Source organism: Lithobates pipiens, unplaced genomic scaffold (assembly GCF_037356315.1).
Source record: "Lithobates pipiens isolate NorthernLeopardFrog02 unplaced genomic scaffold, aLitPip1_a1.2 Scaffold_13, whole genome shotgun sequence".
NCBI classification, from domain to species: Eukaryota; Metazoa; Chordata; class Amphibia; order Anura; family Ranidae; genus Lithobates; species Lithobates pipiens.
In genome coordinates, this window is record NW_027507718.1 from 37287869 (window position 1) to 37308611 (window position 20743).

Sequence of the window (20743 nt, forward strand, 5' to 3'; positions counted from 1 at the left end):
AGACCATCTTTATGTAGAACAACAATTATTTTTTTCAGATCCTCAGAGAGTTCTTTACCATGAGGTGCCATGTTGAACTTCCAGTGACCAGTATGAGAGAGTAAGAGCGATAACACCAAATTTAACACACCTGTTCCCCATTCCCACCTGAGACCTTGTAACACTAGGGAGTCACATGATACCGCGGAGGGAAAATGGCTAATTGGGCCCAACTTGGACATTTTCACTTAGGGGTGTACTCACTTTTGTTGCCAGCAGTTTAGACATTAATGGCTGGGTGTTGAGTTATTTTAAGGGGACAGCAAATGTTCACTGGTATACAAACTGTACACTCACTATTTTACATTTTAGCAAAGTGTCATTTATTCAGTGTTGTCACCTGAAAAGATATAATAAAATATTTACAAAAATGTGAAGGGTGTACTCACTGTTGTTAGATACTAATATATATATATATATATATATTATTATTTTTTGCATACATACATTGATTACTAGGCTGTGGTTACTGTAAATGTTTCCAGAAATCTAAACTAAATGTATTGTTCACTAAAACTCAAATACAAAGATACAGAGACACAAAAATTTCAACAAGTTAGAAGTAACTATGTATACCCCCCTAACCAGTCAAAACTATTCTATGTTATACACATAGCAAGACATGTGAATTATCCCATAACCCATTTCTGAAAGCCTTATGGCAAAAGATACTAAGTATATTGCTTTTACATTTAAAAATGTCTCTAATGCCGCGTACACACGATCGGACTATCCAGCGGACTATCCGGCGGACAATCTGCCAGACTTTGTAGCAGAGGTCTGCCAGACTTTCCCGAACGAGTGGACTTGCATACACACGACCACAAAAACGGACTTTCCAAATAAATGGACTTGCCCACACACGGACTAAAGTCTGTTAATTTTGAACGTGACTTCAGGTACGACGGGACTAGAGAAGGAAGTCAATCTCACTGCCTCCATCGGCGAGATTGACACCTTGCGAGCCCCGTCACCTGGTATGGGTTTTAAGGGTAACCCCTATGCCGAAATACGGGGTCCCTTGTAATAGGAATCTATTTGACAGGTCCTCTTTATGGAGAGATATGGGGTCAGTAAGACCCCACATCTCTCCTCCAGGCTGGAAAGCATGAGATTGTGCAAAAGATTTCACTGAGCCCATGCTGACAGCTGAAATTGCGGCTTTGTTTACTTCCGGGAACCCGGGCGTGACGTCATAACATCGTGCCCGGGCCTCCGACGGTCATAGAGATGACTGGTGACCATCTGGTCACCGGAAATCTCTATCGTCATCATCCAGGGCCCGGACGATTCTTTCTCCGGGTCTCCGATGGCATGGGAGAGCCTGGAGAAGCACCGGATGGCGGCAGGAGGGGGGATGTCCCCTCCCATCACCTGTAAGAACGATCAAGCGGTGGAACTGCCGCTATGATCATTCTTATGGTGCACAGAATCGCCGGCTGAAAACAAGGATATCTGAATGATGCCTGTAGCTGCTAGCATCATTCAGATATTCCCACTGAAAGTCCAGGACGTCATATGACGGCCGTGGGCGGGAAGTGGTTAATGCATTTTGACTTGATATACAAGCGATGTCTTGATATACAAGTAGCGTCATGTCACAACTGTGTATAAAAGAGAAGAGAGGCGCCTCTAATTGTAGCAATATGGTTACATTTAATGAAGGTACAACATTTAGCAACATATTACAACACTTAGAGGTACCTCTCTTCTCCTTTATACTCTGTAGCTCCTGCTGGATTTTGCTTCTAATGCCCTTATGGAGGCTTCCATTTGTGGATGGACATTTTATGGTTACACAACCTGGTCACATTGCTATAATCTTTTTACATGGACTATAAACTGAAGGACTTATGAATAAATGGTTGTGGTACGAATAATTTGAGTTTCCATTATTTCTTATGGGGAAATGTGCTTTGATATACAAGTGCTTTGGATTACAAGCATGTTTCCAGAACGAATTATGCTCGCAATCCAAGGTTTTACTGTATGTGCATTTTATTTCTGAAGCCAATTCATTGAGCTGACTATAAACACGTGTACTTTAATACAGGCTGCTCTTTGCATTTTGCTAACTTTTTACTATAAAATTCCCTGCATGTTTTACCTACTCATGGAAATTATATTATAATAAAGGTGTCATAAACTGTGGGAGCAACAATTCAGCTGGCATTTCCCAGCAGTTCCAAATGATACAGAACAGTTTCAGGCATTTGCTATGAAAGCAGTTTGCTGGGCCTTAGCTCCATGGTAGAACCTAAATGCACTTTGCATGAACAGACAGTTCTCGTGAAAACTATGTGTAATTACCTCTGTTAGATACTTTGTTGGAACAGTTTACTTGAACTTACATAAATTGATTCAACTGGAAAGGTTTACCACTGTTTAAGTTATGACATGTATAACACATACTGTAAGCCTAAAACTGTTCAACAATATAGTCATTCTTTTAAAATGAACAGATATATAGAGTTAATGCAGGGAAATTTGATTAAAATAGTATTAGTGGTGTTTTTTTTTTTTTTTAAACATATTTTTATTGAAGGTTTACACTATACAATTTAGTAGATCAGTTGACAGTATGTATGACAAAATATAACATCCAAGTGCTCGAACAGGTCAAGATTACACACAGTCTGATCATTAACAAGGGGGGAAAGAGAGAAAAAAAAAAGGGGGAGGGGATAGGATAATTGAACACAGTGAAAGAGAGAAGCATTGGTAAATGTGAAACCCTAAATAGAAACAAAAACATATGCACCCCTCAGACATGATAAATGTCCAATTCAAGCGTGGATGTATCCAGGTATTGGAAGTGGACTAGGGAAGTACAGAAAGATGGTCAGAGGTTTGTATATCCAAAGGTCCAGCTGTGCCAGGGTCGAGCCAGCAGGATTAAGGCTGACCCAGCAGGTGAGTAGTGGCCTGTGGAGTCTCTCCAGCGTGTTACTGATATTATGGTGTAGATACCAATTAGTGTATCGGAAGGGGTAAACGAGAGATGTAATATCCTCCGGACTGAATGATTGTTCGATATAATCCCTCCATCTTGTGAAGAAGCGGGGAGTAGATTGGAAGTGGGAGGAAATAATATCAAGTCTTTCTATATGAAACAAGGAGAGTAGGGCTTGTTTCACCCCTTGTAAACTCGGCGGAGATGAGTTAATCCAGTGGTTCATGATAGTTCTGCGAGCTGCTAAAAGGCATATATGCGACCAATGGGTAAGGGTGAGAGGTCGTGTTGATGTTTTCGACAAAAGTGGAGGATCGCAGCTAAACAAGCAGGTAATTGGGTCTTTAGGCAAAGATAGTTTATTGATGGCTAGAATGTATTCCAGCACTGAGTCCCAAAAGGTGGAGATTGAAGTGCATTCCCACAGGCGATGAAGTAGGGTAGGACGATCAAGGGAGCACCATGGGCATTTGGCTTGGGGGGGATCCACGTTGTTAGTGCGGAAGGGGTAGTAGGCCCTATGAGTAATTTTAAATTGGGTTACCCGCCATTTTTCAGAAATGACAAGTTTATGAACGAGCTTGTATCCTTTCAAGATTTTTTCCGGTAGGCTTGCATCGTTGAAGATAGAGGCCCATTGTTTGAAGGGAGCAATATGGTATTTGTTTGCTTGGTGGACGATTAGGTGAGAATAAAGGGTAGAGATGGAGTAGTCACCCTGTTGGAGCACAGTATCCAAGTGTGATTTACTTAGGCAGTCTGGGCGCATCCCTCCAATCGCTTTCAGATAGCTCGACAGTTGGTAGTAATGGAACACGTGAGAGGAAGGGAGCGAGTATTCCTGAGACAGGACTTGGTATGGTTTAAGTTTTCCGCAATCTTTTTCATAGAGGGAAGCAACTTTATCCAGCCCATGTTCCCCCCAGAGATCAAAGGCCGCATGAACGGTGGAGGGTAGAAACATGGGGTTGCCTTGGATGGTCAGATGGTTGGAAATGTTTGTGGGTAACCCCAGGAGCCTTCGAACCTCCCTCCAAGCTACCACTGTCTCGAATGAGCACATTCGTTTTAAGGTGTTCAGGTAAAGAATGTATATTAGAGTGGAGAACTGCGGGAAGTGTATAGGGGTGTACCAATGCTTTCTCAAGGTTGCGACTCGAGTATCTAGATTTACCAGCTATCCAATCTAGGCCTTGTCTTAAAAGGCAGGAGAGATTATAGAAACGTAGATTAGGCAGGCCAGCACCACCGTCAGACTTTGGAAGGCATCGTTTCTGGAGGGCTATGCGAGGTTTCTTGTTGGCCCAAAGAAAAGTACTTAAGGCCTTGTGTATCTTTTGTACATCAGAGTGTTTAAGCAAAAGCGGGATAGTTTGCATCGGGTACAGTAGTCTCGTGAAGGAGACCATCTTGAAGAGATGGCATCTCCCAAAAAGTGAGAGCGGCAGGCCTGCCCAAGCTTCCAATTCTTGAATAATCTTAGCAATCAAAGGTGGGTAGTTAAGGGTATATAGGGAAGAGGGCTCCCGACCTATGCGTACTCCCAAGTAAGTAATGTGGTGATGTGCCATTGTGAAGGGCGAGGATGATTGCCAGCCTTCCGTGGATTTAGTGAAAGAAGCTCACTTTTATCATAGTTAATTCGGAACCCGGAGCAGAGTCGGAACTTCGCAAATAGGTCACGTAGCATGTCAAAATCAGTTGGTGGGTTGGACGAGAAAAGTAAAATATCATCTGCAAAAAGAGCGGACTGTAAGGTTTGGTCTCCAATAGTGATTCCGCTGATGCCGTCGGGGGAATTTATGATTCTCGACAAGGGTTCAATCGCTAAGTTGAAAAGCAAGGGGGACAGGGGGCACCCTTGTCTCGTCCCTTTAGTGAGAGGGATGGTAGGTGAAATGAAGTCTGGGGTAACCAACCTGGCAGTCGGGGCGCTGTACATCTGGCATAGGAAGTGCGTAACTGGGCCTGAGAAGCCAAAGGCATTCATCACCTTGAATAGCCAGGTAAAACTAATATTATCAAAAGCCTTTTCGGCGTCAATGGATATAATGGCTATATCTTGATCTGAGCACAATTTTGCCTGTTCCAATGCCAGCAGTACCTTGCGAATATTTAAGCCCCGTACACACGAGAGGACTTATGTCCGACAGACTTCCGAAGGAGTTCCATCGGAGTTCTGCTGGAATTCCGACGGAGTTCTGACAGACTTTTCGGCTGAGCGGACTTGGCCACACACAATCACACTAAACTCCGACGGATTCGAACGTGATGACGTACGACTGGATTCGAATAAGGAAGTTCATAGCCAGTAACCAATAGCTGCCCTAGCGTCGGTTTTAGTCCGTCGGAATAGCATACACACGAGCGAATTTTTCTAAGGGACCGGGTCCGGCGGAGTTCCTTCGGAAAAATTTGAAGCATGTTCCATGTTCTAAAGTCCTTCGGACTTTGGCGAGTCAAAAGTCCGTTGCAGCCCACACACGATCGAATAGTCTGACGGACTCAGTCCGTCGGACTTTGGATGTTGAAAAGTCCGCTCGTGTGTACGGGGCTTTAGAGTTGCAGATCTGCCTGCAGTGAAACCTGATTGGGCCGTGTGAAGGAGTGTGGGGAGGATAGTGGCCAGGCGCGAGGCTATAATTTTGGACAGAATCTTTACATCAACATTTATAAGGGATATAGGCCTGTATGAACCCGAGTGCAAGGGATCCTTTAATTTTTTGGTGATTCGTTTAATATGAGCCTGGGCTCCTGTAGGGAGGTATGACCCACCCTCCCAGAGGGCAGTAAATACTTTACATAAGGTAGCAGGGATAAAGTCCTGGGTGAGTCTATAAAATTCCGCTGTGTAACCATCAGGGACTGGGTCTTTAGAAGGGGGTAGTGATTTTATCGTAGTCATGATATCTTCTAGGGTGATGGGAGCATTAATGGTGGCTAAGTGTGCAGCCGTCAATTTTGGCAGGCGCACTCTGGACAGTAGCTGGTCAGCCATGGTTTGGTCTATGGGGTCTTCTGCGTAAAGGGATGTGTAATAGTCGACAAGTAGTTTGCTAATTGCCTTAGGAGTAGTAACAATGGAGCCATCAGTGTGTTTCAAGGCGGGTATATGAGTGGGACGCTTGAAACCTGAACATAGCCGGGATAGAAGTTTGCCCGCTTTATTGCCATATTTGTGAAGGCGCAGGGTTGAAAAGGAGGAGGTAATCTGCTCCTGCCTCTCCGCCCATAGGTCAAAGTTTTGTTTGACGAGTTGCCAAGCAGCAATGTTATCCAGTGTGCGGCTGCGTAAGAGATTTAGGTGCATGGAACGTAGTTTGTCACTTGCCTGTAAATAGTGTTGTTTAGAGTATTTCTTATATTGTGTCACATATGCTATGATTTTGCCCCTGAGAAAGGCCTATCCGGCCTCCCAGAAGAAGTTTAGATTGGATATGTGCGCACCATTTGTTTCCGTATATTCGGTCCAACTAGAGAGTAGCATCAGTCGAAAATCCTCGTTTTCAGCCAGATGAGAGGGGAATCGCCATATGGGCGATGGTGAGGTTGGTTTAACATTCAGTAGGTGAGTCGCTATGGGGCAATGATCGGAGATCACCATGTCCTTGATGTCTGGATCTCTTACCAACGGCAAGAGAGCCGAGGACACAAAAATGTAGTCAAGTCGCGAGAAAGATTTGTGAGGGGGTGAGAAAAAAGTAAATTCTCGCTCCGTAGGGTAGGTTAAATGCCAGGCATCTGTGAAGTTCAATGAGGAGATTGTTCGGGCAAGGGGAGTAGTGACCGTGTTTGAAAGGGCGGTGGAATTAAGTGAGGGGGAGTCCTGATACATTCTGTCTTCAGATGAGCACATAACAGAGTTGAAGTCTCCACCGACTAGGTGGAGAGCCTCAGGCGCATGAGAAATCCAAGTCACCAGTTCTTGGAAAAATGCGGAGTCAGGGGAGTTAGGAGCATATATGTTGGTAATAGCAATGCCTTTAGAGGCTAGGGAAAGGTGTAATGTAAGCTTGTGACCACATGAGTCAGCGCGAACGTTTCGGTTGGTATATTGGAGGTGCTTGTGGAGCAAAATAGCTACACCTGCCTTGCGGCCTTCAGCTGGAGATCCGTAAACCTCGCCTACCCAAAGCTTGCGGAGACGCAGGAGATCTTCAGCGGATAGATGGGTCTCCTGTAGGAGTACCACATCGGCCCTTAGTCTCTTCAGGTGACGAACGACTTTCATGCGTTTATTAGGTAATCGAAGGCCCTTAACATTCCATGAGACTACAGTAAATCTCTGGTAGTGTCAGCCATAAGGTTCAGTAGGAGTATTAACAAGTGCAATCAAAACCTTTAAGTCCAGCATATGAATGACTGTGAGGCACAGGGGAGCATGCATAAGTAGGAGAGCCTCCAAGGGTGTACACATAGGAGAGGGGAGGGGAGAGAGAAGGGAGAGACAAAAAAAAAAGGGGGGGGGACTAAACATAACAACATATAATACCGAATTTGGTGGAGGAACCACCCAATAGCCATAGCCCGCTTCACCTTTTTCCACATGAGGTATATCACAAGTACAGGTCTCCTAGCAAGTGCATGCACCCCCTGGGAGAAGCTGAACATGTTCCTCGGGGAAGTGGGAAGGAGTGGGAGGGAAGGGGCAAGGAAAAGGGGAGAGGACACAGAGTGGTGTCCAGGGGTGGGGGGGAGGGGATGTCGAGGGGAGAGAGGGGAAAGGGGAAGACCATATAAGGTCACCATGGTATTAGAGTGCCTAAAATGGTGTCAGATAGTGTGCAGGTGAACTAGGCGGGCTAACCCATAGAACATAAAACATCGCATGAACAGTAAAACAACAAGCATACATGCCCAAATAAAAAAAGAAGCAACAAACATGTCTACCGTAGGTAGGCACAGTCTCATCGGCAATTATCCTATGGAGGATGTCGCAGCGAGACTGGTGGTAAGCAGTACCCGCAATGTGCAGAACAAAGCATTTTTACTAGATCCCAGTTCATCAGAGAAAAGGGAGGAAGGATAGAATTCAGCGGATCTCAGCACGTGAATGATGGGTGGTTGAGCAACTGCGCTTGTATGGTGGTTTTTCAGGGCTCAGCTGGTGGTTGGCAGGAGCGTGAGGGTCAGTCGCCGATCCAGAGGAAGGGATCCTTGCTGAGGGGTCATGTACGGTATCCATTTCCGTGGGGTAGTTAAGAAAATGCTCTGCTTCGGAAGGCGATATGAAAGTGTGGCGTGTACCATCAGGAGATGTGACGCAAAGAACCGCCGGGTAGGCCAGAGTAAATTTGACGTGGTTTTTGAATAGGGCGGCACAGATTGGTGAGAAGGCTTTTCTCAATTTCATAACTTCATCTGAGTAATCTGCGAATAGGAGCAAGCTAACGCCATCTATGGTGAGGGTGCGCTGGGTGCGGAACTTCTGCAGGATGGCATGTTTGTTTGCATAATTGAGGTATCTGACAATGACCGCCCTGGGTTTGTTACGCTGCTCTGTGTGCTGACCTAAGCAGTGCGCTCGTTCCACAATGCATGGAGTACCGAGGCCCAATTGAGCGGGGATGGTTACCGCGCAGAGGTCCTAGATGCGTGTTAGAAACAGACTCAGGTAACCCCACAATCCGCAAGTTGTTCCTCCTTGAGCGATTCTCAAAATCGTCCATTTTGATCCACAAGTCCCTATTAGAGTGGGTAAGGCGAGCAATGGCTGCAGCCTGAGCAGTGGTGTCATCCTCCACAATGGAGATCCGCTCCTCAGCATGTGTAAGACGCTGTGCCTGTGCTTGCAGTTCACTGTGATATTGCTCCATAGCCTTCTGTATGGCTGAGTCAATAGTGGAAGTCAGCGTGGGTGTCAGCAGAGCGACTACCGCTTGTGCAATATCCGCAGAGGGAATTGCATCCATGCCTGAGATAACTGGGCATGGCTGAGGGAGCTCAGTGAGGCCGTGAGCAGGCGCCATATTAGCAGTGTTCTCGGCCGCGTCACCTGTCATGGACATTGCGGCGGTGAGCGATCGGTGCCCGGATCGCTCCACAAAACGATTCATTAGGGGCACACTGTCTTCCCCAGGCAGGGTGAGTACTTCCCCGAGGTGGATGGCTGCTTTTTAGCCGGTTTTAGGGGGGTATGCGGCGGGAGCCCGCTTACCTCCTCCTCATGTGGCGCCGAAACCGGAAGTCCTTCTTTTTTTTTTTAGCTTAACACATTAAGGTCTCTCTCACACAGGACATAAAAAAAGACACCTGCTGCTGCCAGGAAAAAGTAATTTTTGAATAGCGTTTATGGGCTTTTTTTCAAGTAAAAACCCTCCCTATAATGTAAAAATGCCTATAAAAGCTAAATGCGACTAACAGCTTGTTACAGCATTTAGGGGCGTTTTTGGACATTTTTTATTTTAACAGCTCAACAGCCTCTGCCCCTGGATGCACAGGCTGCCATTTTTTTTTCTACTGCCCCTAAACGCTTATGCCACCAAACAGCTCTGACAGTCAATGTGTGCATGGACACATAGGCTAACATGGAGGGTTTGTTTTATTCTCTGGACCACAACTCTCTTATTTCTATACCGCCTCTTTTTTATTTCCTCTTTTATGCCATTACATGGGGGGGGGGGGGCAGAGACACCCAGCTGTGATTTTTCTTATGATCTAGCTCAGGGAAAGCGAGGGGGAGGGGAAAGCTGTACATAAACTGATATGACTTTTACTACAAAACCATCCCGTTCAGAAAGCCATTAGAAAAGCAGGGAGCAGCAAACTTGTCACTGTACTCTGTGTTTTTATTCAGCATGGTGAAGCAATGTTATTGGAAATAAATAATTACTATATATATATATATATATATATATATATATATATATATAGATATATATATAGATATATATATATATATATAGAGAGAGAGAGAGAGTATATATTTTACCAGATGGCTTCAGGAAGGGCTTCTGTTAAAAATCAAGGGACCCTCTACAGCCTACAAGACAGGCCACCTCCAATTTAGCCATATTTACCCTCCAATTTATATTTATATTTATATATATATATATATATATATATATATATATATATATATATATATATACAGCCCCTCTGTATGCAGTTGCAGTGCACTAGTGCAGGAAACAAGGGGTTAAAACAGGTGGCGAGTAGGTGTTGTCTGCCAAGTGCTCTAGTGTAAAATAGGCCTTAGGGCTCATTCAAACCATAAATGCTCTCTAAGAGCAATCCGTGTTTGGCTCGCTCTTCATAGTCCATTGTGTAGCAAAGTTCCAGGGACCCTTGAAGCCCAATAGTGACCTCCAGAGTCAAGGACAGCTGACATCATTCTGTGTAAAGTAGGTTGCAAGGCATGGTGGGTGTAATGCAAGATGGAAGGGTGAGCGCAAGACACTTTTAGAATGCAAAAAGAGATTTATTGTCTCTTAAACAGAACTGTGCGAGAGAGGGTTGGGGCCAAGACACCCTTAGATAGATGCAATGTTAATTAATAAATGTAATTAATTAATTATTGTTAATGTTAAAACTGTTGGCGCTGTATAAATTGTGAATAATAATAATAATAATTGGCAGACTCCTAGACTTCTATAGGCAGACAGCTATACAGGTGAAGGCCTCCAGACGGACACCACTTCTGTACAGGTAGGACGCTGTTTCATATGGCAACAGTCTTGCAAAAGTTACTAACTGTAATTGTATCCAACTATTTTCAACACAAACAGTTCTCAGCTTACCCCACAATCACTCACTGTGGGTCTTCACTCAATGAGCTCCCAGTCTCTCTCACTAGACTTCAGATCCAATAACCACTGGAATCCCTGAGCTCTCCCACTGTAGCACTCAGTATCTTCCTCAAGTGTCACCCCCACTTCCCTGCTGGGTCCCTGGCTTGGGACTCACAGATACTCTTCAAGCATCACCCCTGCGGACATGCTAGGTCCCTAGCTTGGCACTCACTGAGACTCCATAAGCATCACCTCTGCTGTCCCGCTGGGTCCCTGACACCTGGCACTTGCTGAAGTTTTCCCAGAAGTCTGTGAGAAGGCTGCTCTGGTACTGGCCTCAGCTTACTCACAGTGGTCTCCGGTAACAAGGTGGATGGTCCCTAGTGGTGACAGCTTCCCCTCTACTGCCGACCACAACTGGTTCCCTGGCTGGCGAGGAATTACTTCTGGTTGGATTAAAAGCCTGCAGCCACAATCCTATGCTGCTCTCCTGCTTCTGCAATGGCCATTAGACTAGCCAGATGTCCCCAGGATAGGCCTTAGGTTTCTGGCCTAGCAGCCCGGGGCAATACGACACATGTCCACCCAAACAACCATCCAGGTGGCACAGAACACAGATTACCTGACTCCACCCAAATAAACAGGCTCTTCCAGCAGGCCAAGGGACCAATGAAAATCACTGCCCATTGGCCATACCCCATTCATCCATAATCCATCCTTGCTATGCCCTTGTCTTATCTAAAGTCACCAGCTACAGTGCCACCTAGTGACAGAAGAGAGAAGTGCAGCAATTCCAGGATTAGGGGGAAATCAATTGATCTCCTAACAATTGACAAAGGCAACTATCGCCTGGCAACTAAATTTAATAGCAGCCCTGCCTAAACATCAGGGTGCTACATCTGTAAACGTTGTTAGGAGAGGTTGTATCAGCTAAAGAAAGAAAGAACCTTATGAGTTGCTACAGGATAAGTGAATGACAGAAAATGCTCAGTAAGCTGCTGCATGCACCTAAATGTGCTCCATAAAAATAAGCATAATTATATGGAGTGCTACGCTGCCACTATGTTAAAGAAACAAAACTCTATATATATGTTAAATTATGCCTCGAAGGCAGTGAAATAAGATATAGACTAAACTTATTGCAAAAGAAAAAAGCATAGAAACCTAAACACTCACCAAACCATCAAACCCAAACATGAGCAAAAAAACATAAAATGAGAAAAAAACTGTGATGATGACAACAAGTAGATATTGCTCTGATGAAAACCTATCTATGAACCTAAATACATTTATAAAATGCTGGAATAAACACCCCGCTGCCCTGCTCACACACAAAAATGTAGAAAGACCGGGGGCAGGCAAACCACTCAAATATTAGTGAAACCGATGCACATTGTTTTCACTAATATTTGAGTGGTTTGCCTTCCTCCTGTCTTTCTACATTTTTGTGTGTAAGCAGGGCAGCGGGGTGTTTATTCCAGCATTTTATAAATGTATTTAAGTTCATAGATACGTTTTTACGAGTGTAAGCAGGATTGCTTGAGAGATTGCAGTCAATCCTGACAACAAAATTGGATGCACATGAGCCAGACACCTGTGTGCAAAGGGCCTAAGGGGTTATTCAGATTGGTGATGAGCCCCATGCTCCATACTGAGCTGGGTTTTGCTGCATACACATCCACCTCTAAGCTGTACACAGGCATCCCATAGAAGTGGAATGGGATGCAGCTGCTGCACAAACATAGTTGCATGTCAAGGTTAGAGATAAGGGAAGGAGTAGGTGCACAGTTCCAAATGCAGACACTGTGCTGTCTGATCCATGCATCCAATTCTACCTGCATACTTGTCATATTTTGACATGAGAATGTGTCTGTGCAGCTGCTGTGGCCACATCCACTTCTGTGGGCTGACTTTCGTGCAACTCCGTGGTGGATGCAGACTCAACACTGCTGACGCATCTCAGCATCCATCATAATGAGCCCTAAATCTGCTACTTGATGCACGTAAGCTGGATGGATGTATGCAAGGGACCTAAAGCTGCTCATCTTAGAAATTGTAAATACGGAACATCAAAATCCAGAGTAATGTGATTAGGGACTTATAAAATATCTCTCTGTGCTCTCTGCTGTCTCTTTATACTGTGTCTTTATACTATACTATGCTGTCTCTCCTCTCTGCTGTGCTCTCTGCTGTCTCTTTATACTTTCTCTTTATACTATACTATGCTGTCTCTCCGCTCTGCTGTCCTCCCTGCTGTCCTCCCTGCTGTCTCTCCTCTCTGCTGTCCTCCCTGCTGTCTCTCCTCTCTACTGTTCCTCCTCTGTGCTGTCCTCCCTGCTGTCTCTTCTCTCAGCTGTCCTCCCTGCTGTCTCTTCTCTCTGCTGTCTCTTCTCTCAGCTGTCCTCCCTGCTGTCTCTCCTCCCTGATGTCTCTCCTCTCTGCTGTCCTCCCTGCTATCTCTCCTCTCTGCTGTCCTCCCTGCTGTCTCTCCTCCCTGCTGTCTCTTGTCTCAGCTGTCCTCCCTGCTGTCTCTCCTCTCTGCTGTCCAGTGACTGGCTGGAGACCCGAACAAATCCAAAATTGTCTTTGATCGGGTCTTGGATCTAGTAACCTGGAAGCGATGTCATGACATCACTTTTGGTTTACAGAAGGCTTAAAGCGGGAGTCCACCGGGACTCCGCGTTTTTTTTTTAAAAGCCAGCAGCTACAAATACTGCAGCTGCTGACTTTTAAAATAGTGACACTTACCTGTCCAGCGCGCCCGCGATGTCGGCACCCGAAGCCGATCTCTAGGTCGTCTGTCGGGTCCTGCCGCCGCCATCTTGGGTATGGGAATCAGGAAATGGAGCCATTTCCCGGTTCCCTACTGCGCATGCGCGAATCGCGCTGCGCAATAAGGACGCTCCCCGCTGCCTCTGGGATCTGTGTGTTTCCCAGCAGGCAGCGGGGCACTTGCGGGAAGGGGCGGGCACTTGCGGAAAGGGGCGTAAGTTACGCCCCTTTCCGCAGAGAGCTATCCCGGAAGTGGGTGCAGTTACGTGGATTATCCAGGTAACTGCACCCCCCTCCCCCCTGAAAGGTGCCGATTGTGGCACCGGAAGGGGGGAGGGTTCCGATGAGCGGAAGGTCCACTTTAGGGTGGACCTCCGCTTTAAAGGTGCCAAATTAAAAAAAAAATGACAGTATTCAAACCAGCCAAACGTGGTGTTTTGAATGCTTTTAAATGCAAAGGAGGGGTTTGGGGTCTAATAAACCCAGCCCAGATCCCTCCATAAAGAGTACCTGTCACTGCCTGTTACTGTCACAAGGGATGTTTACATTCCTTTTATATTTATATATATATATATATAATGTTTGGTTAACTAAGTATGCAGAATTTTATTTTGCTGTGTTTTTTTTGTGAAAAGGGGGAAAGTCCCATTTTAGGTAGATTGTTACCTCCATCCTCCTTCAGAGCACTCAATGCTTTTCTTCTTGAATAATGGTGGGAATTACAATGCACACAATTCAAGACTTCTATGACAGCATTACAAGAAGTACTAAGGCAGGCTTAAAGGCAAAAGCTGGTCCAGTGCTTTACTGAGTCTTTGGTATAGAGGTGCATAGAGGATTCTGGCTAAAATGAGAAACGATTCTCGTGCCATAACATCATCTTTCACATTATACAAAAACATTGGGCTGACTTTACTGTTTAGTTTTTTTTTAATTCTATAAAGTGTATTTTTCCCCAAAAATTGGAATTAAAAGACTGCTGCACAAATACAGTGCGACATAAAATATTGCAACAACTGCCATGTTATTCTCTATGGTCTCTGCTAAGAAAAAAATATATAATATTTGGAGGGTTTAAGTAATTTTCTAGCAAAAAATATTGATTTTAACTTGTAAGCAACAAGTGTCAGAAAAAGGCTTAGTCTTTAAGTGGTTAAACTGCCCTTCATTACAGACCGAAGTTCATTCCTTTGATCTGAAGTTATCTCCCGGTGCTGACAATGCTGATAAACAGGATTTTTTTTTGACAGCTGTGAGTGAGTAGAGAACTCCTCTGCACTTGTTACATGAATGAATTGGGGAAATTAATCGAATTTGTGATTTTTTTTTTTAATGATTAATTGTGCAGCTCTACCTTGTTATTAGGATTTTTTTTTATGATAATATTATTTTGTCCCGCACCTGTAGCTTTAGTGATCCATAATGATGTAAACTCTCATAAAATGGTTTAGAAAGTGTTAAAGTAATTGCTGACAGCTTTCTAAAATGGCTTTCTTGGGCCCAATAACCAATATATATATAAAAGGATGTGCTACATGGCAGCTTAGTATAAGGAAATGTCAATCACAGTGGTTTGTAATAGCAGAACGATGAAACTAACAGCATTACATAAAACACAATACATTCCACATACTGTATGTATAACATTGTTCTTTCTTTCTTCAATAAATCATATTATAGAGTGACAGCCTGTGCCATTTTATTTTCCTAACTTACATATTGTTTATAAAAGCAATAACCACATTCCCAGATCTTTATGTAAAGATGTCCACGATGCTGTACTTACATAAGCCAATTCTTTTTTTTTTTTTCATCAGGCCTTTTCTGTGCAGAATTGTGGGAGAAATGAGCCTATGAATGTCAGATCTAAAATAAATATGCTAAATTCTTATTCCTAAAAATAGGTCAGCACCATATTGAATCTAAGGACTCATGAATATTGTATTTTTTTCTCAACTAGACGAAGGCTTGCCAGATTGCCAGCTGACGCTAAAAGCAACATGGAAATAAATCAGCAGTGAAAATGTATCCATTTAACCTTTCCTCACGCACCTAATCATTTAACTTGCTGCGTAACAGTCAAATCCTGTTATACAAGAGAAGTACAGCAAGCCAACATACTATTCTATGAGCATTAAAAGAATACTCATTTATTAGCATTAGAGTGTAACTATGCATCAGTTGTAATTTTAACATTTTAAGCTTTTCAAAAATAACCACATAAACTACTTATGATAATCGCAAATTTATTTGACTACATTGTATGCAGTGAACAGTGAAATCATAAAGCATTAAAATGAAATGGAAGGTCATCATGGCAGGTTAAAACAAAGACCACAAGGATCATGCACCTGTGCAGGTCAGCTGTGCCAGTTATTTACTAAAGGCAACTCCACTGCAAGTGCACTTGGAAGTGCAGTCGGTCTAAATCTAAGGGGTAGATCTGAAATGAGTGGAAACTCTGCTGATTTTATCATCCAATCATGTGCAAGCTAAAATGCTGTTTTTTGTTTTGCTTGCATGTCCCCATCGGATCTACAGCGACTTTACTTCCAAGTGCACTTTCATGTACACTTGCAGTGCAAAGCGGATTTGTCTTTAGTAAATAACCCCCCTTGTCCCAAGCCTGCTTGACTTCCGCTCAATGACTACACCATCATGGCAGATAGGCCTTTCATTTGGTAGAAAATTACAATATATATATTTAGACTTTCTTTGTTTTTACTAGTAATACATTGTAAAAGAAAAATTTATTGCAATTTTCTCTATTTTCCCAGAGCAACATTTACATCATTTGTACGCCCCCCCCCCCCCATATATCTTTACCCCCACAATATTAATTCTCAAAGTCTGCTAATGAAAATGTTAACACATTAGTGTGACATCTATGTAAAGTAGCAGAATGGTAGCATTCAAAGTAAACGTCTGCATTGTATTTTAGAATTGCTTTATTCTCCTTTCAATGCTACATTGCTACAGACACAGGAGGAGGGTTTAAGTAAATTGTTAGTGTAAAATTAAGATAAGATTAGGTTGAGTTGGTGACAATGAAGAACATTGCAATCACCTAGGCCCCATTCACATTATGCGATTTTGAATTGTGAGCGGAATTTTCTGGTTCTGCTTGCGAATGTCTCTAGCTTGTCACCCAAGGAGTAGCAGTTTCTTTTAGAAGACAAATGAGTAAGTGAATTATCATTTAAGTGAATAGGCTGCCCTCTGTGTGGCATGCAGAAGAAAGTGTAATTCTCTCTTAAGCCGCGTACACACGTAGCCGTCTGTCCGACGGAATTTTCGAACGGGCTACTTGCCCACACACGGCACTTTTTCAGCGGACTAATACGGCGTACTAAGTCCGCCATACTAAGTCCGCCGTACTTTCGAAATGAACGGACTTGCCCACACACGCGGAGGAAAGTCCGCTCATTTCGAGCGCGTCTCCAGGTAGGCGGGGCCCGCGAAGGAGACGTCGCTGGCCCCGCCGCCTGGTATGGACTTAAAGGGGAACCCCCCAACGCCGAAAAAAATCGGCGTGGGGTCCCCCCCAAGTCCACAACAGACCCTTGTCCGAGCACGCTACCCGGCCGGCCAGGAAAGGGGGGCGAGCGAGCGCCCCCCCCTCCTGAGCCGTACCAGGCCGCGTGCCCTCAACATGGGGGTGCCTTGGGGAAGGGGGGGCCACGCGGCCCCCCCACCCCAAAGCACCTTGTCCCCATGTTAATGAGGACAAGGGCCTCTTCCCGACAACCCTGGCTGTTGGTTGTCGGGGTCTGCGGGCGGGGGGCTTATCGGAATCCGGGAGCCCCCTTTAATAAGGGGGCCCCCGGATACCGGCCTCCACCCTATGTGAATGAGTATGGGGTACAATGTACCCCTACCCATTCACCTGTAAAATAAAAGTACAAAAAAAAACACAACACACGAGATAAAATACTTTATTGCACAGCTCCGGGGTCTTCCGTCTTCGGGGGTCTTCTCTCTTCTCGCCGGACTCCTCCGCTATCTTCTTGTAGCTCTTTTGCTAGCGGAGGAGTCCGGCTTTCTTCCTCGCCGCCGGCCTCTTCTCCCGACTTCAGGGGGTCTTGTCCCACTCTTCGGGTCTTCTGTCGCCGCTGCCGCCTTCCGTTCTTCTTCTTCTTCTTCTTCTTCTTCTCCTTCTTCTCCTGGAGATGTTGACTCGATGCTCTCTCCGGCCACAATGCCAGGGATGCGATGCGCGGCCACTTATATAGGGACAAGGGGCGGTGTCACATGGCTTTATGTCACATGGGTTGGTCACATGGGTTGATGTCACATGGGGACTTTGACATCGTAAGGGGGCGGGGTCACCATGTGACACCAACCCATGTGACATAAAGCCATGTGACACCGCCCCTTGTTCCTATATAAGTGGCCGCGCAGCGCATCCCTGGCTTTGTGGCCGGAGAGAGCGTCGAGTCAACATCTCCAGGAGAAGAAGAAGAAGAAGAAGAAGAACGGAAGGCGGCAGCGGCAACAGAAGACCGGCTGTAAAAGAGCTATAAGAAGGCGCGGTGGCCCGGCAGAAGAACCGAAGAGGGGGACAAGACCCCCGAAGTCGGGAGAAGAGGCCGGCGGCGAGGAAGAAAGCCGGACTCCTCCGCTAGCAAAAGAGCTACAAGAAGATAGCGGAGGAGTCCGGTGAGAAGACCCCCGAAGACGGAAGACCCCCGGAGCTGTGCAATAAAGTATTTTATCTCGTGTGTTGTGTTTTTTTTTGTACTTTTATTTTACAGGTGAATGGGTAGGGGTACATTGTACCCCATACTCATTCACATAGGGTGGGGGGCCGGTATCCGGGGGCCCCCTTATTAAAGGGGGCTCCCGGATTCTGATAAGCCCCCCCGCCCCGCAGACCCCGACAACCAACAGCCAGGGTTGTCGGGAAGAGGCCCTTGTCCTCATCAACATGGGGACAAAGTGCTTTGGGGTGGGGGGGGCTGCACGGCCCCCCCTCCCCCAAGGCACCCCCCCATGTTGAGGGCACGCGGCCTGGTACGGCTAAGGGGGGGGGGCGCTCGCTCGCCCCCCTTTCCTGGCCGGCCGGGTAGCGTGCTCGGACAAGGGTCTGTTGTGGACTTGGGGGGGACCCCCACGCCAATTTTTTTCGGCGTTGGGGTTCCCCTTTAAGTCTATACCAGGCGGCGGGGCCAGCGACGTCTCCTTCGCGGGCCCCGCCTACCTGGAGACCCGCTCGAAATGAGCGGACTTTTCTCCGGGCGGGAAAAGTTTGCTCATTTCAAAAGTACGGCGGACTGGCATACACACGGCTGGATTGTCCACCGAAATGCGAGTACGGCGGGCAGATTGTTGTGCAAACCGAAATTCGAAGTCCGCCGTACTGTCGGGTCAAAAAAGTATGCCGGAGGCTACACACGGGGGGATTGTTTGGCGGACTTGAGTTTGCCGGACTTTTCCACCGGATTGTTTGATCGTGTGTACGCAGCATTAGAATATTGCAGCAGGAATGCTGAGCAACAAGATGTCTGAGCAGGACCTTAAATGAGCATTTGATGATTGCATGGTAGGTGTTATATATATACAATTTTTATTTTTTTCTCTATTTGTTTCTACACTTCCTTTCATTTTGCGTTTCTTCCTCATGGAGGGTCTGTCTCTGGCCACTGGCCATTGATTGGGATTGGGTGCCCACAGGAGCCATTGAGACCAGTTGCCTTTTTATAACAGAGAACACCCCCATCAAATCATTCTCTGCAGCTATTACCCTTTGTACCACCACCCCCTCCCTTTAGAATGTAAGCTCTACAAACAGGGCCCTCCTGTATCTTTTGTATTGTACTGTAATTGTGTTGTCCCCCCTTATACATTGTAAAGCGCTCTGTAAACTGTTGGCGCTATATAAGTCGTGTATAATAATAACAGAGAAGTATGTCTTTCCAAGAAAAACATTTATACCCACTTAGGTGGATGCAGCATCAATCCCATGCTGCACCGGTCACCTGCCGGCTCTGTAGTTAGACCCCTTTCACACCACACCGCCCATAGAGTGGGCGGTAAAACGCCAATATTTTTAGCTGCGTTTTACTGACGGATTTGCGATAGCGGCGTTTTGCCGGCGGTATTACAGCGCTGCCCCATTGATTTCAATGGGGAGCAGCGGTGGAGGAGCGGTAAACACACCACTCCTTTACCGCTCCAAAAAAGCTGCTGGCAGGACTTTTTCCTGACGTCCTGCCAGCGCACCGCTGTAGTGTGAAAGCCCTCGGGGCTTTCACACTACACATAATGGTGCAGCTTCTTTAGGGCAGATTGCAGGCGCTATTTCTAACGCTATAGCGCCTGCAAAATGCCCTGGTATGAAAGGGGTCTTAGAACTGCACGATCAAACACCACTGATCACTCAGGTCCCCCCTCTGCTCTGAGCAGAGAATAGTTAATGTCATTCAGCAGCTCTCTGCTCTCCCTTCCAGTGCTCACAGAAACACTGGGCTGCAGAGGGGGCTGGAGGGGCTGGCTCATGCTCTCAGTGGATCGCTGAGAGGCTGAGCCAGGTGCCGATCCAGCTTTCTGGGTAGATCTTGCACATATGGTGGAGATCTTTCCCGAGCCTGGACCAGCTCAGTGACTTCAGGCTGCTGTTGGCTGAACATAGGTCACAGGTGTGCAGAATGAACTGCACTCCTGTGATCTATAGGTGAAGTATAGCCAAAAAAGCTTTATTGTTTTATTGTCACTCTGATGTACCAATAAACGTGTCATAGAAGAGATGCCTAGCACAGGCATCCAGCACAAGGTAAACAGATCAGTGGGCTGCACTAAAGGAATCAGGCACAAAGGTAAGTGAATATATATATATTTATTAAAGATAAAGACACATGTGCAAAACCAAACACAGCAAACCACGAACAAGCAAGAAATGCAAATAATACACAGTAACCCCAAACACCTAATCTAACTAACTAACTATATATACACAAGGAAAGGGAACACATATATAACAACAAGGCAAGGACGAAAGACAAGGGGAACAGGAGGCCAGATGGAGGAAGCAGAAGCAAGGGGAAGCTGGAAACAGAAATCAGGGGACAAGTCACAGGAACCAGGTACAGGAAACAGAGTCCAGAACAGGGCAGGAAGCGGATCAGGAACGGGTTTCAGGCAACGGTTTAGATCAGGCAGGGACAAGGCTTGCAGAGGAAATACTGAAGCCCTGTGCCCCAGTGAAGGGCAGGCTTATATACTCCCAGCAACTCACATCAGGTTCAGCTTG